General features: G+C 34.1%; 1 pseudogene; it reads left to right on the top strand.

Annotated features, from left to right (window-relative positions):
* The first annotated feature begins 602 nt into the window (after positions 1–602).
* On the top strand, positions 603–1,649 carry LOC105508555 (annotated as a pseudogene).
* The last annotated feature ends 12,691 nt before the right edge of the window (positions 1,650–14,340 follow it).

Here is a 14,340-nt window from a genome sequence, read left to right as displayed (position 1 = left end):
TATTGTAAATTATTTAAATTAAAATAAGGAAAATATTACTTTTACCCATACAATCTTGATGAATTTTTCTACTTCCACCCTAAATTTTGATTATAGAAATAATCTTTATGTTAAGTTTGAAATTATTTTTTACTTTCCAGCTACACATCAAACTCTATTTTGCATCTTATTACTTTCAGAAATAAAGTTTTCTAACAATTATGAATAATCCCTGCTTTACTTGGTGTTACATGCTATAAAATGTCAAGGGTGCTCTTGTTCACATCTCAGTTTCTCCTTAGGCAAAATCTTAAAGTCAACTATTCCAAATTGAATCTTGTGCTGTACATTTACTTACGGCATTTGGCATATTTTTGGACCCTGTCTGTATTATTATCTATTAAAAGGATCAAGGAGTCCTTCCAGAAATAAGAAACAAACCACTAGAATATATATGGTCCCCACTGGGATGATAGTCAATGTGTGGTACTCTGAACGGTGAGAGGCTGGGCATCCACGTGGGTCATACAGGAGCTGTGTGCTGCACGGACAGTGACTGGGACAACAAGCATGTCCTCACTGACTCAGCTGACAACAGCTCAAAACTGATGTAGCTGTCCTGTGGCAAGGACTTTGGGAACAATATCACTATATTCTCTACAGACAAGCAGATGGGCTACCAGGGCTTTGTGAGCTTCTTTTTTTTTTTTTTGAGACGGAGTCTCGCTCTGTCACCCAGGCTGGAGTGCTGTGGCCGGATCTCAGCTCACTGCAAGCTCCGCCTCCCAGGTTCACGCCATTCTCCTGCCTCAGCCTCCCGGGTAGCTGGGACTACAGGTGCCGCCACCTCGCCCGGCTGGTTTTTTGTATTTTTAGTAGAGACGGGGTTTCACTGTGTTAGCCAGGATGGTCTCGATCTCCTGACCTCGTGATCCGCCCGTCTCGGCCTCCCAAAGTGCTGGGATTACAGGCTTGAGCCACCGCGCCTGGCCGTGAGCTTCTTTTATCTGCAGGACCAAAGCCAGATTGACAGCAATAAGACATACATGAAAATTCTTTACAATGACTATAATATCACCAGTGCTTTGTGAGGACTCCCCAGGAGAGTGCATCAACACAGGCCATAACAGTGGAGTGTCCAACCAGTATAATGCCAAGTCTGGAGAGGTACTGGTGAGTGTTAAATAGCACTCCAAGAAGATCAGTGACATCCAGTTATCCAGGGACATGACCAAGTTCATCACTGAAACCAAGGACAACACAGCCAAGTTCTTTGATTCTACAACCCTTGAACATCAAGAGATTTTCTGTACAGAACATCTCATTAACTCAGCTGCCCTTTCCCCAATTATAATGACCATGTGATACTGGGTAACAGACAGAAAGCCATGGATGTAACCACAACCTCCAACAGGACTGGCAGGTTTGAGCCCAGGTTCTTCCATCTGGCCTTTGAAAAAGAGTTTGGAAGTCAAGAGCTACTTCACAACTGTCAACAGGGTTGCCTTCCCTTCTAATGGCAAGAGTTACAGCAGCAGAGGTGAAGAGGTTATGTTCACATTCATTGTTTAGGCCCACAGTACTTTGAATTTGAGCTTGAGGATTAAGAAGCTGGATCTACATACAGACCAGGCAGTCATCTTAAGAAAGTTTTGAACCCTAACAAATAAATTAGCTTGGTAATAAAAAAAATGATGAAATTTATAGTGCTTTTCATTCTGGACTTGGGCCTGGTTATAAAAGTATATGATATAAGAAAAAATCTGTCATTTCTATATTTGAAAACACATTTATTCTGCTCAATTGCAAGTAAATGCAAAAGCTCAGTAATTACTGGGCAAACACATGTTTATGTCTCATCTTCATCCAATTATTTTCTCTTGATTTATGATCCCCACACATTGTATATTTCAGGAAATTATGAGTATAAAAACCTACATAACCTGAAATTTTTTAAACTGGAAAATATCAAAAATTGTAATTTTTCTTTGTTTTCTTTTTACAGCATTAATATATCTTCATGATTAAATCTGTGTTCAAACTAATTACCTAACAAAATTTGTAGAGTATCTCTGGAATACTCTGGAATATTTTGCATAGCTTTCTTACGTTCTTCTTTTTAAAAACAAACTTTGAGAATTTTAAATAATTATTACGAATATTTACGTGTTTTCTTTTTCAGTGAGTGTGGTTGTTAACAACAGGAAAATGATAAAGAGTTGAAAATAAAAAGCAAAGTGATCAGGCACAGTAGCTCATGCCCATAATCCCAGCATTTCGGGAAGCTAAAGCAGGAGGATCACTTAATCTCAGGAGTTCCAAACCAGCCTGGGCATCAAGGGACACCCCCATCTCTCTACACAAAATTTAAAAATCAGCTGTACAGGAGGTGTATGCCTGTTATCTCAGCTCCCAGGAAAGCTGAGGTAGGAGGGTTGCTTGAGCCTGGGAGTTTGAGACTGCAGTGAGCTGTGATTGAGCACTGCACTCCAACATGAGTAAGCCCTGACTCATAAATAAATAAATAAATAAGAATTAAAAGGCCACAAGTTTTATTAAATAGGAAAAGCAAGTCTTGAAGGATTTACTACATTTTCTTTACATTATAGATCTCTAAAAAAGAACTGAAAATAAATAGAGGTCTTCAGGAATGCTGATTTACATTTTATTTACATACCACATCATAATACTGCAAATGCTTGTAGAATACATTTTTTTTGAGTGAATGAAACTGTCAAAAGTGTTATATTGGCACAAAATTGTTCTGGGTTAACTCTGCCCTAAATTTTCTAAACACACATTGAATACCACTGAAAATGTTGCAGTCTCCTAAAGCAATTTGCTCTAAACTCTAATTAGGATATACCTCCTGAGATTTACTTTAATATGATTTTTCATGACCACTTGATGGACAATTATAAGAACTATGATTGCCCTTTCATAATAACACTCCTTCAAACTCATGGTCGTAGTGTATTCCCTGTAACAGACATCTCAGTCCATACTCTTGAATCTCTAAGTAGCGGTCTGGAATAGCACCCTCCCTCCTAAAGTAATTGATAGGTCTGAAGATATGAAAATTCTCTGAAGAATGTGCTCTATATATTCTACTGATCCTATAGAAAGAGCCCTGTGTCTCAGTTTAATGGCCAACACTGAAAATAAATGCTGCTAATTTAATATCTATGATATGTTATTATTTAGTCTCATCTGTTAGGGAATTTTCAAGGGAAATTTCTTGAATAGTTGTACACTTCAGAAATAGGCAATTTGAGAAGTACATTTTTAAGAAATTTATTGTAAAATCTACCTGTAATACTATCAAGAAAACATTCATTTAAGAAATTATCAAAATTGCAATGCTGACATAATTTGAGCACTAACAGCTGATTTGACTTTTGAACTTTAAATCTCTAATGACTGTCTAATCCTATATTATAGCCTTACAAAATTCTCAGATCCATTTTTTTTTCAGGATGAAGCACAGTAAAAGGTATCCTTGACACATGTTTACTTTTTATAAACTGTAAGGATCCTAACACATATCCAGTCAGGACTCTGCCCCATGCTTGGTTTGATAAAAATGAAGCCTCTATATCTGTGATAAATGCAAATTTAGGAAGCCCAATCATCAGCATGAGGCTTTTCATAATCTTCTTGAGTTTCTATGTTTTCAGAGTCAATTAAACTTTAGGAATATTTAAGAGTAAAGTTATATATCAATATTAAAATACATGTAAATTTAAAAATCATATTACATATTAGCCAAATCACTGGCATTAAGCCATAAATACATAAGAAAATGTGTTATTTCTTGTCCCAAATGCATTTTCAGTGAGATAAAATAAAACACCTATATTAAATTATTATAGCAGTATAAGAATTTATTGCTCGTAACAACAACAACAACAAAAAAACTGAACTGCAGTCAATTACACTATGTAGTTCTAGCAACTTTATAGTTTCTTGTCTGGAGTATTATATAAATACCACAGAATTTTATTCAAGAATGAAACCAATGTATCTCTGCTAGATTCAGCTTACATCCATTACTTGAGTTTATGCATTTGGTAATTTATCCAGCAAATATTTAATGACCATTTATTATATGCAGAAAAAAATAAAAACTTGTGATTCAATCTTTTCTACATTCATGCATTAGTTGACTCGCCTATTACTGTTTACATTTTCACTTACTAAGTATTACCAGTCTTTCCAAGCTAATATGATTTCTTACCCAAAGAACTACCTGTCTATGCCAATATGTATATTTACTATATTTTCTTATACTCTGACTTAAATTATCTCTAGAAATTCTAATTCAAAATAGAAAACACATTTGCACAGTTTTACAACAAACTTTAGAAGTATATAAATAATTTTTGAAGTGAAATAGAAAGCAATATACATCTATAGAACAACATACATCTATAGAACAGCTATAGAATAGTATATAGCAACTGTATTATGTATCAAATATTACATAACATGTATAGATATTATTTTCTTTGGGAAGCTATAGCCAGCATCCTAACTATCCTTAATGTCTTTGTGAAAGCCTTTTTTTTTTTTTTTTGGTAATAATCATTGTGTAAATAGAATTTTTATAATGACAAGAGGTTATCCACAATACCGAGGCTAAGGGTTGCCCTAAGAGACGGAACCTGAAACTGGGAAACTCAAAGATATCGGGAACCAAAGTATGACTATTTTTCACTGTCTTCCTTTTCTCCCCCTCTCTTTTCCATGTTTCTCTTTGCATCCCTTCGTTATTATTTTCACTTGTTAATACACTTTATAGAAAGGTCCTTCTGCAGCCAAACTGACTCATTTATGTTCAAGAAAAGAGCCCAGTCAAATATTTTTCAGGATGTAAGATTATGTGGTAAAAACATGGCCGACAAGGACCATCAGTGTGGGAAGTGACAGGAGGCAGTGCCACTTTGAGAAAAGAAAGAATCTTCATGGGGTAAATATCCGCTCAAAAAGTGGCTATTATGGTTATCAATATTACATTTTCTAGATTTTTAAGGTCTTTTTCATATAAAATGTGTTTCTCTAGTTTAATTCTAACAGGAAGACAAAAATACGTTAATTTTACAGTGAATCTCCCAGAATTTAATCAGGGACCATGTAAGTTCAAGTGATTTCCAAAATATTTAAAAAATGACAAAATTGTTGTCAAATCGTCTGAAAATTACACAGCATAATAAAAAATATTAATAAATGTATACAAAAATATAAACAAATATATTAAAATAAAAGCAAGGAATACATATTTATAGCAAAATATTTAAATTCTACATTTTTTAGACTGGTAAGAAAACTTTAATAGAAGAATAAGCAAATGACATGGAAAGATTATTTATGAAAAGAAAATATAATTAATAAACACATATAGGTTTTCATTTATTATAATTTATCAAACTGTTTTCACTGTAGGGATAGAGTTGGTCTGTTGCCCAGTTGTTAGAGCCATGTGTCCACAGAAGTTTTGCCCTAAATGAGTCATGAGGACTTGTTATTGTCAGATAAGAAAAAAAAGTAGAATTTTTCAAATGCAGTATGATTGCAGTATTTTGCTTTAGCCTGCATTATATATTCATCAAACCAAGATAATAGACTTGTGTTCTACTCTAATTCCTCTAAAAATGCATTGTCTTTATATTTTCCAGCTTATGCAACAACAAAAAGCTTTGACTTTGTGCTCATTTTGGAAAAATAGAAACAATTTATTGGAATAACATTTTTAAGCATTACGCATTAATAAAACAGTTCCAATTATTTTATCTTCAATAATGACTGAACTGTTAGTGACATTCTATGTCACACTGCCCATACAATTTTTTTTTGATGGCACATAGAGAAAACAAGGAGTAGCTATCAGATTCTGTGAGATTTGCATGATCTATGCATATATCTATTATTTTTATTTATAAAATTTGTATCTTCTATTTATATTATAGTTATATTATATTTTTTCACATGTATATTTTAAGTGTATTTTCTGTAATAAGAATTTATCTAAAGACAATAAAGACTTGGCAAATCATTTTTTAAATGTGATTTTCTGAGGTTCAGTCAGACAAAAAATATTTAGTATGAGTGTTCATGATAAGGATAGACATTACACCAGTTGCTGGATATACAAACGTGACAAAGACTCTCCCTGTAAGAATCTTATAATGTAGTAAGAGGACAGACAAATAACATCAACATTTTGTAAAAGGAAACAAGACAATAAAAGTATAATATGGTAAAAAGCTAAGAGGAGGAGCTATTGGGCTTTGAAGGAAGAGTTCTTTCAAGGAAATGGGGGGACATGTGTTAGAGAAGATGATGCTTGAACTGAATTTTGCCAGCCATCTCATTTGGGTAATCAAATGTGTGTGTGTGTGTGTGTGTGTGTGTGTGTGTTTAGTTTTTTTCTGCAATTATCAGCTATCTTTAAGAGTGAAGAATCTGTTAGTGACAGTGTAAACTCAGAAACCAAGTGTAGCATATTAATCCTGGGTATGTGAAACCTAATGTGCAGCTTGATAAATGATCCAGGTTAATCAATAGCACCATTTAGAGAATATAAATATGATTTTTTAAAACTTTTAATATATGAACTAGCTGCACTGGCCACAGTCACACGGAGTTCAATGATCAGTCAGCATTAAACACTAGCAGAAAAATAAAATAAGTGATAAACTTTCCAAATGGAGTTTCTTCATAAGTAGAGTCATGGAAATACTGCATACATTGCAAAAAAATGTATAGAAATATTAATTTCCCAAAATATTTGGAAGTATGAATTCTCTTGAAAAGAAAAGGGAACTGAACTTGAAGCTTCTGTTTAACCAATGATTGATATACTGATCAAAATTTTCACCAGGCTTCATGACTGAAAGATTGAACACTGATTTGTAAGATGCCACCTATGTGTCTCTTAGTGGGTGCCTACAATGGCTTACTTTGTGTTTTAGAGTTATGTCTTTTTCAGATTAACTAGATTATTCAGATTAACTAGATTTTTCAGATTATCTAGAACACGGTCTCCAAATCAATGTGAGAAAAGTTGAAGCACATTCACTTGCCAATCAGGTATCAAAAGAACCAGCAGATTATAAGCAGCAAAACTTGGTAACAGTGAAAGCTATCAGAAAAAAAGAATATGAAATAAATTATAAACACTTAAAGACCATAAAGTAGAGACCGTTGTTGATGGTGACATGGCATCCTTGTTTCACAGCCCTGATTAGCAATTCCAGTCTCTAATAGAAGAACCAAACCATCAATATATGTTCTATATACTATTTTTAAAGAGACATGGCGGTACATAATTCACTTTAGATAGACTTAAATTAAATTACAATTGTAAAATATCTATAAATATTTTGAAATAGAAAAATTATATTTATATAGAAAATTTACTTTGTGTATTATAATTTATAATCTTAGAAAAAATTCTGTATATAATTTCATCTTAATGTTTATAGTAATTATACCTCAACAAGCTATGCTTTAACAATTTCTGATGTTTAAAGGTAAGCATAATTTCAAAAATCTTATAATCAAGTTGACTAAAAATTTTCCCTCATGTCAAATTGCTTTTACACATACTGTCTCTTTGATACAGTAGGAAACCATTGAAACATATTTTCCATAGGTATGCTCCAAAAGTTAATCACTACTTTCATAAAACTCAATATATTAATAACTTGCCCATCTTAAGTTTCCTGAGCCTAGAATATGTTGCTTTTTTTTTTTTTTTTTTTTTTTTTTTTTTTTTTGAGACGGAGTCTCTCTCTGTTGCGGCCCAGCCTGGAGCGCAGTGGCCAGATCTCAGCTCACTGCAAGCTCCGCCTCCCAGGTTTACGCCCTTCTCCTGCCTCAGCCTCCCGAGTGGCTGGGACTACAGGCGCCCGCCACCTCGCCGGGCTAGTTTTTTGTATTTTTTTTTTAGTAGAGACGGGGTTTCACCGTGTTAGCCAGGATGGTCTTGATCTCTTGACCTCGTGATCCACCCATCTCGGCCTCCCAAAGTGCTGGGATTACAGGCTTGAGCCACCGCGCCCAGCCGTGTGTTGCATTTTTAAGAAAACTTACTTTAGTATGCTTCAATAATTTGTTCTTGTAGTAATATGCAATCCTTGGCTTATAAGTGTAATTTTTCCATTTATTCTATAAATGAAGGTCTCCTCTAAAACAAGCTCATTAATACCAACAGATATCAGAATGAAGTTTTTCATTTAATAAACACTTTTAATAAAGAGCAGAAGTATTCAATTTAACACTCCTCAAAAATTTCTCTATATCTAGCTTTCCTTCCTGAAATGCAAAGCATCTTAAATGTTTTTTTTATTTTACTTTAGCATCACATTATATACTCATTTACTTAATTTAAATAAAATGTCACTTGTGCCTTCATTCTGACAATACCCATCTGCTCTAATCAATTATTTAATATTTATTATATTCTTCAAAAACCATTATGGGTTCAATTTTTGTACAGCAAATAAACAAAACTATATTTTTAATTTTGAAAGCATGCCAAGTACATAAAATGGTCCCAGTTTATTTATTTCTTCCACTAATATTTCTATATGCTATAGCAACCATAATCTCAGTGTTTATTTCTCAAAAACATCTTCTTTAAGACTAGCAATATACTGCTTGATATATCACCTGAAAACTTCCCATTACTTTTAATAATTTTTAAAATAATTTTTAACACAGTTAAACCTAGATATTTACCCAACTGATTTAAAAACTTACATCCACATAAAAGCTCCCCATGAATATTTACAGCAGCTTTATTCATAATTGCCAAAAACTGAAACAAGCAGAGATGGTGTTAAAAAGGTCAATAGATAAATCAGTTGGGATGTACCCATATTATGAACAATTATTCAACATTAGAAAATGTTACCAAGCCACATAAAGACATGGAGGAATCTTAGAAGCCATTCTGAAAGTGCACATGCTGTATAATTTCAATTATATGACATTTTAGAAAATTCACTACTAAAAACATTATAAACAGATGACTGCCAAGGGTGGATAAGAGGGAGAAAGGATAACTAGGTGAAACACAGGGACATTTTTAGGGCAAGAAAATTATTCTAAATAATACTTCAATGGTAAATACATGAAACTGAAAAAAAACTCATGCCTAAAGGATACAAATTTTAAAACGTCATTTACAAGGCCACAGAATCCTAGATAGAGTTTGTGACAAAGTAATCTAACTGTATTATAAATGTATGAGACAATCTCACTAAAGAAAATAGGGGAAAAAACTGCTGAGCTAAGTAACTTTGGAAATGAGTAGAAACTTTAAGACTAAAGGGAAAGGAGCTGTGTGTAAGCACTGTACTGTACTTGATAAAGTTGTTTCCCATGGGGGTACAAGTGAACAACTCTGATATTATGCATATATACTGGAATTAAACAGTAAGTCGATGACCGGTAGTGGTGAAATGGGAAAAGTTCCCTTGTCCCCTCACAGGGCATGGGATACAGGTGTGGCTTGCTTCTTCGGTGTCTCGCGGCTCAAACCTCTAGGGGAGGATACAGATGGGCAGGCTGTGGGGCTCTGACCCTACCGCAGTGTCTAAGGATGAATGTTTACAGCTGAAGCCCCCAGTGGGTGGTGGTTACAGTGTGCTCTTTTAGTTTAGCTGACAATAGGTAGTTTGTGTTAGCCAGCTCAATTAGACCTCTGCCTTGTTGCAAGGACAAAGGGCTTTCTGTATCCCTGGGTTCTTGCCTTGGTGCACTGGAAGAATTGGCTCACAAGTGGACATGGAGAATGAGTACAATATTCTATTGAGTGGAAATAGCTCTCAGTTGGTTGGGGAGGCAGAAAGGAGATTGTTTTCCCGTGGAGTTGGGTGGCTCCGCGGCCCAGGCTCTCCTCTGACTGCCCCACCTGAACTCTGCAACATTTTGCTGGTCAGTGGCCTGCTGGTGTGCCAGTGCCTGCTGGTGTGCCAGTGCCTGCTGATGTGCTCCTCTCGACGTCCAATCACCTGAATGTCTGCCTGTCTCAGTTTCAGGGGTTTTATAGGCACAGGACGGGAGCATGGAAGGCCAGGGTGGTCTTGGGAAATGCAACACATTGGCAGGAAAACAAGAATGCCTGTCCTCATCTAGGTCCTCTAGTACAGGCCTGGGGGTGGAGCCATAGCCAGGGACCATGCCCTCCTCTACCTAGCACTCCCCTTCTCCCTTCTGTATCATTTAAAGGGACTACACCCTTAGTATCATTTAAAAGGACTACACCCTTCCCTTCCCAGCACTTCCCTTTCATGTCAGTGGGAGCCTAGTTTCTCATTATCTGTGTGAGTTGTTACAGATAAGAAAGGGGAGGAGGTTGGAATTCTCCATATAGATTAGGGTTGGATATAACAGCATAAACATGTTTTGATTAAAATAGATACAAATGAACGCATAGAGGAATATTAATAGATATGGATTTATGTTCATGTTATTATACATACGTGTATCTCCTTGCTCTACCTACTGAGAGGGCTTAGAAGCAAAGTCACCCCAATAGCAAGGACCACACTTAGCACATAGATCCTTGTTTCTAATAGCATTCTCCAGCAAAAGATACCAGGAATCCTTGAGAAATAACTAATTCTAGGACTGAGACATGAAGTACACAGAGAAGGCTAGAGCATTTTGTAATGCCAGAATGTAAGAGAGTGCCAAAAATAAAACCACAAAAAAACAAGAAAACAAATTTTAACATTCACATGCATTTTTTTTTTTTTTGTTTTGAAACGGAGTTTTGCGTTTGTTGCCCAGGCTGGGGTGCAGTGGCATGATCTCAGCTCACCGCAACCTCCGCTTCCCAGGTTCAAGTCTCCTTCCTCAGCCTCCTGAGTAGGTGGGATTAGAGGTTTGCACTGCCTTGCCTGGCTAATTTTGTATTTTAGTAGAGAAGGAGTTTCTCCATTTTGTTCAGCCTGGTATCCAATTCCTGACCTCACCTGATCTGCCTGCCTCGGCCTCCCAAAGTGTTGGGATTACAGGTGTGAGCCACTCTGCCTGGCCTATATTTTTAATTAAAGGAGATTATGAGGTTTTTTTTCACAACACCCAAATAGTTGATGCAGATAGAATATATCTAATAATGCTGTTAACTTATTCAATGATCTTGCATTTCAGTTGAGGTTTATTGAATGAATAACATGCTTTAAACCAATATCTTACCATATGTTGAATATTTATTATTAGTTGAAATGACTATTTTGTTAATGCAGTAAATACGTTTGAACTGTGACAAGGATTTACATCAAAATATTCATATTAACTTAGTTAAGACAATCTGAAAGAACATTTGTTACTTCAAGATGACGTCATTGAAAATTACATATTTTCAATCTAGGTACCAATGCCGTAAATGAGCCCTTTTTTTAAAAGCCTAATTTTTTAAAAGTCTGTCAATAGGTTCACATTGTTTAAAAATTATTTTTTAATTTTTTTAGTTTTAAAAATATTATTTCACAGAAGATGTTACAAAACTATGCAGTCATTTATTTTAACCACAGAAACAGTCCAAGGATAACTATCTAAATACTTTTGGACACACTCATATATAGCAGCACAAAGGCTAGCTAGCCATATATATTTACATTGGTGCACTCCAGAAAAATTCTATATTCTGTGAGGCTGAAAATACAGCAGTTTGAGGCTCAATACATATCATATTTTCAGGACTCTCTTAGTGAATGTAATTCTTAGACACTAAAGCCAGGTTGTCATTGATGAGAGCCAACTTTCTTCACTATCATTTGACAGATGTGTTTGGACAAGTAATGTCTAGATTTGTTATTAAACTCAGACTATAAAGGAAAAAATCTAGATAAGATGTATAGGTATTATTTGAGGATTCCAAAATAAATGTTTGATGTGAAGCTTTCTCTACTACCACTCATCTACTCCTGACTATAGTAACTGCACTCTTCTGTTTGTATCACTTGTTCTATTAATTATAATATGCTATATCCATAACTTTTTGTATGCAGTACTTCTTTCTATGCTGACATGATCTACAATTGGAGAAGGCAGTTTCTAACAATATTCTGTAACCAGTAGCTTAAACATAAGTTGCAGTTTGTAAAGGTAATGCTTTTATTTTATATATTAGAAGAATAAGTTGATGACTACAGAAACTTAGAAATAATTTATCTATTAATTCATATGCTCTAAAACAAAAATTTTCATGCTATACAATGCAAACTACATTTGTTATCCTTTGACAAATCTGTTTTACAAAAAATTTTATTGTAAATCAAGAATTTAAAATCAAAATTAAAGCAAAACAAAATCTTTTGTTGTAAATCAGATTTGTCATTTATGGATATCTTCTTAATAAAAACTGCTGAAATCATAGTCTTGTTCTTGATGTGTTATTACATTTCCACAATGAACCATTTCACAAAACAAGAAATGTGCTAAGTGGCTAAGTGACTATATCCTTGCTTCCTATGCCACACTGGTTTTATTCAGGGTCTTTTGTAGATTATGACAACCTGTAAAACAACAGAAAGTTAACTTCTCTGTAAAATATAAATTTTTGAATTATTATTACATTTTTATTGAAAAAGAAAAAGTATGCTTCTTGGAACAACTTTCAAAGAAAACTCTCCTTGTAGTAAAAATAAAATTTAGCTCCTGACAGCTGTGCTCATTCAGATCAATCACATCAATGTCAGCAGTCTGGACTATTGACAGTATCTCTTCAAGATAACCCAGAGCTGCTCCAGATAGAGAATGAGCTCATCTTTGTAATATTATAAAATGAAGAGACTTATTGCACTCCTGCTTAGACATATTTCTAATTTGAGTACACTAAACTATTTTATGAATAAAATTATTTGATCTGTTAGCTTATATATTCACAGACATTTTATCTATATTTATCACTAATATTGTAGAGCAACATCTGCTAACAATTTCTTATGAAGTTTCTTCAGTGCTCAAACACTTTACTAAAAATGTAATTATCTGTTTTCAACACTCTCTTTGGCCAATTAGGAGAACATATTAAAAAACTGCACAGTGAACACTTTCAGAAAAATGTCTAGTTCTTGTATTCTATTAATTTTTTTTGTAAATCAGATTTCTTTAAATGAAGCGTGTCATGGTCCCTAAATGGAAGTAAATTTATTCTCAGATCATTGGTCAACCTAGAAACTTTTAGAATATTTTCAACATTAAGTTTATGCATTTGGAGGAGATGGTCTAAAGAATTTTTAATGAACAGTAATAAATATCACATGGAATTGTAGCCAGGAATTGTGTTTATTCTTTCTGCAAGTACTTATTGACTGTCTTCTCTATTTGACACTGTGGAGTTATGCTCTAGAAACAAAGATAAACAAACTAAGAATGGTTTTTTTTCCTAGGTGCTTACACTGAAATAGGTAAAGGAAAAAGAAAAAACAGTAAATTAATTAGCAAAGTTACTTTATTATGCCAGATAATAAATTTAAGCAATTATTTTAGAAAACAATTTGTCAATATTAGATAAATAAGATGCATCTGTAACTACACACAATTAACAGGGAGTCGAATAACTTAGATGTTCCTCATTAGTATATATCATCAGTAAAATGTGGTGGAACTTATCAGAAAAATACAATGCAGCAGTCAGATGCAACATAGAACTATTCTAAATGTATGTTGCCTCAAAGAATTAGGAAACACAATAAACGTTATAGCACAATACCTCTTATGTACTTATGCAAATGAAAATACATACTTAATCAAAATCGATGACAGCAGAGACACAGAGACAAAACCAAAAAGTGATAGAATAGCAAAAAATAAAACAGAGGGAACTAACACACAATATTGTTGATAATTTCCCATGGATTGAAAATATTTCTAACCAACCCTCTGTGTCTGAGATTTAGAAAATGTATAAAGAACAAAATCAGATGACTATATGATCAGAAAATTTGCTGAAAAGTAATACAAATGGGGATCAATATCATCACATGTAATTAGGAAATAGAAGGTAAAGCAATGATAGGTTACTTATTTCTTCCTTTATGGTGGCAAAAATGATAAAGTTTGTTAATATCCAGTATTGATGAAAACGGAGGAAATGATAAATTCTGTAAAATGTTGAATGAAGTATAAGTATTGCCCTGAGCAATATTCTTTCAGGGCAAAAATTTTACAGGTACATGCTTAATGAGTAGCTATTTCAATTCTAGAAATACATCATTAAAGTAAACATACTAGCATGGCTTTAAAGAAGAATGCCACATTTCTGCTTCTGGTATGGCTGTATTACTTTCTTAAGTACAGGCTATCCTGAAAACAGCTAAAATTCTAGATAAAATTGGAAATTTT

This window comes from Colobus angolensis, unplaced genomic scaffold (assembly GCF_000951035.1).
Source record: "Colobus angolensis palliatus isolate OR3802 unplaced genomic scaffold, Cang.pa_1.0 Scaffold163, whole genome shotgun sequence".
In the NCBI taxonomy this organism is placed as follows: Eukaryota; Metazoa; Chordata; class Mammalia; order Primates; family Cercopithecidae; genus Colobus; species Colobus angolensis.
This window is presented reverse-complemented; position numbering and strand designations above follow the sequence as displayed.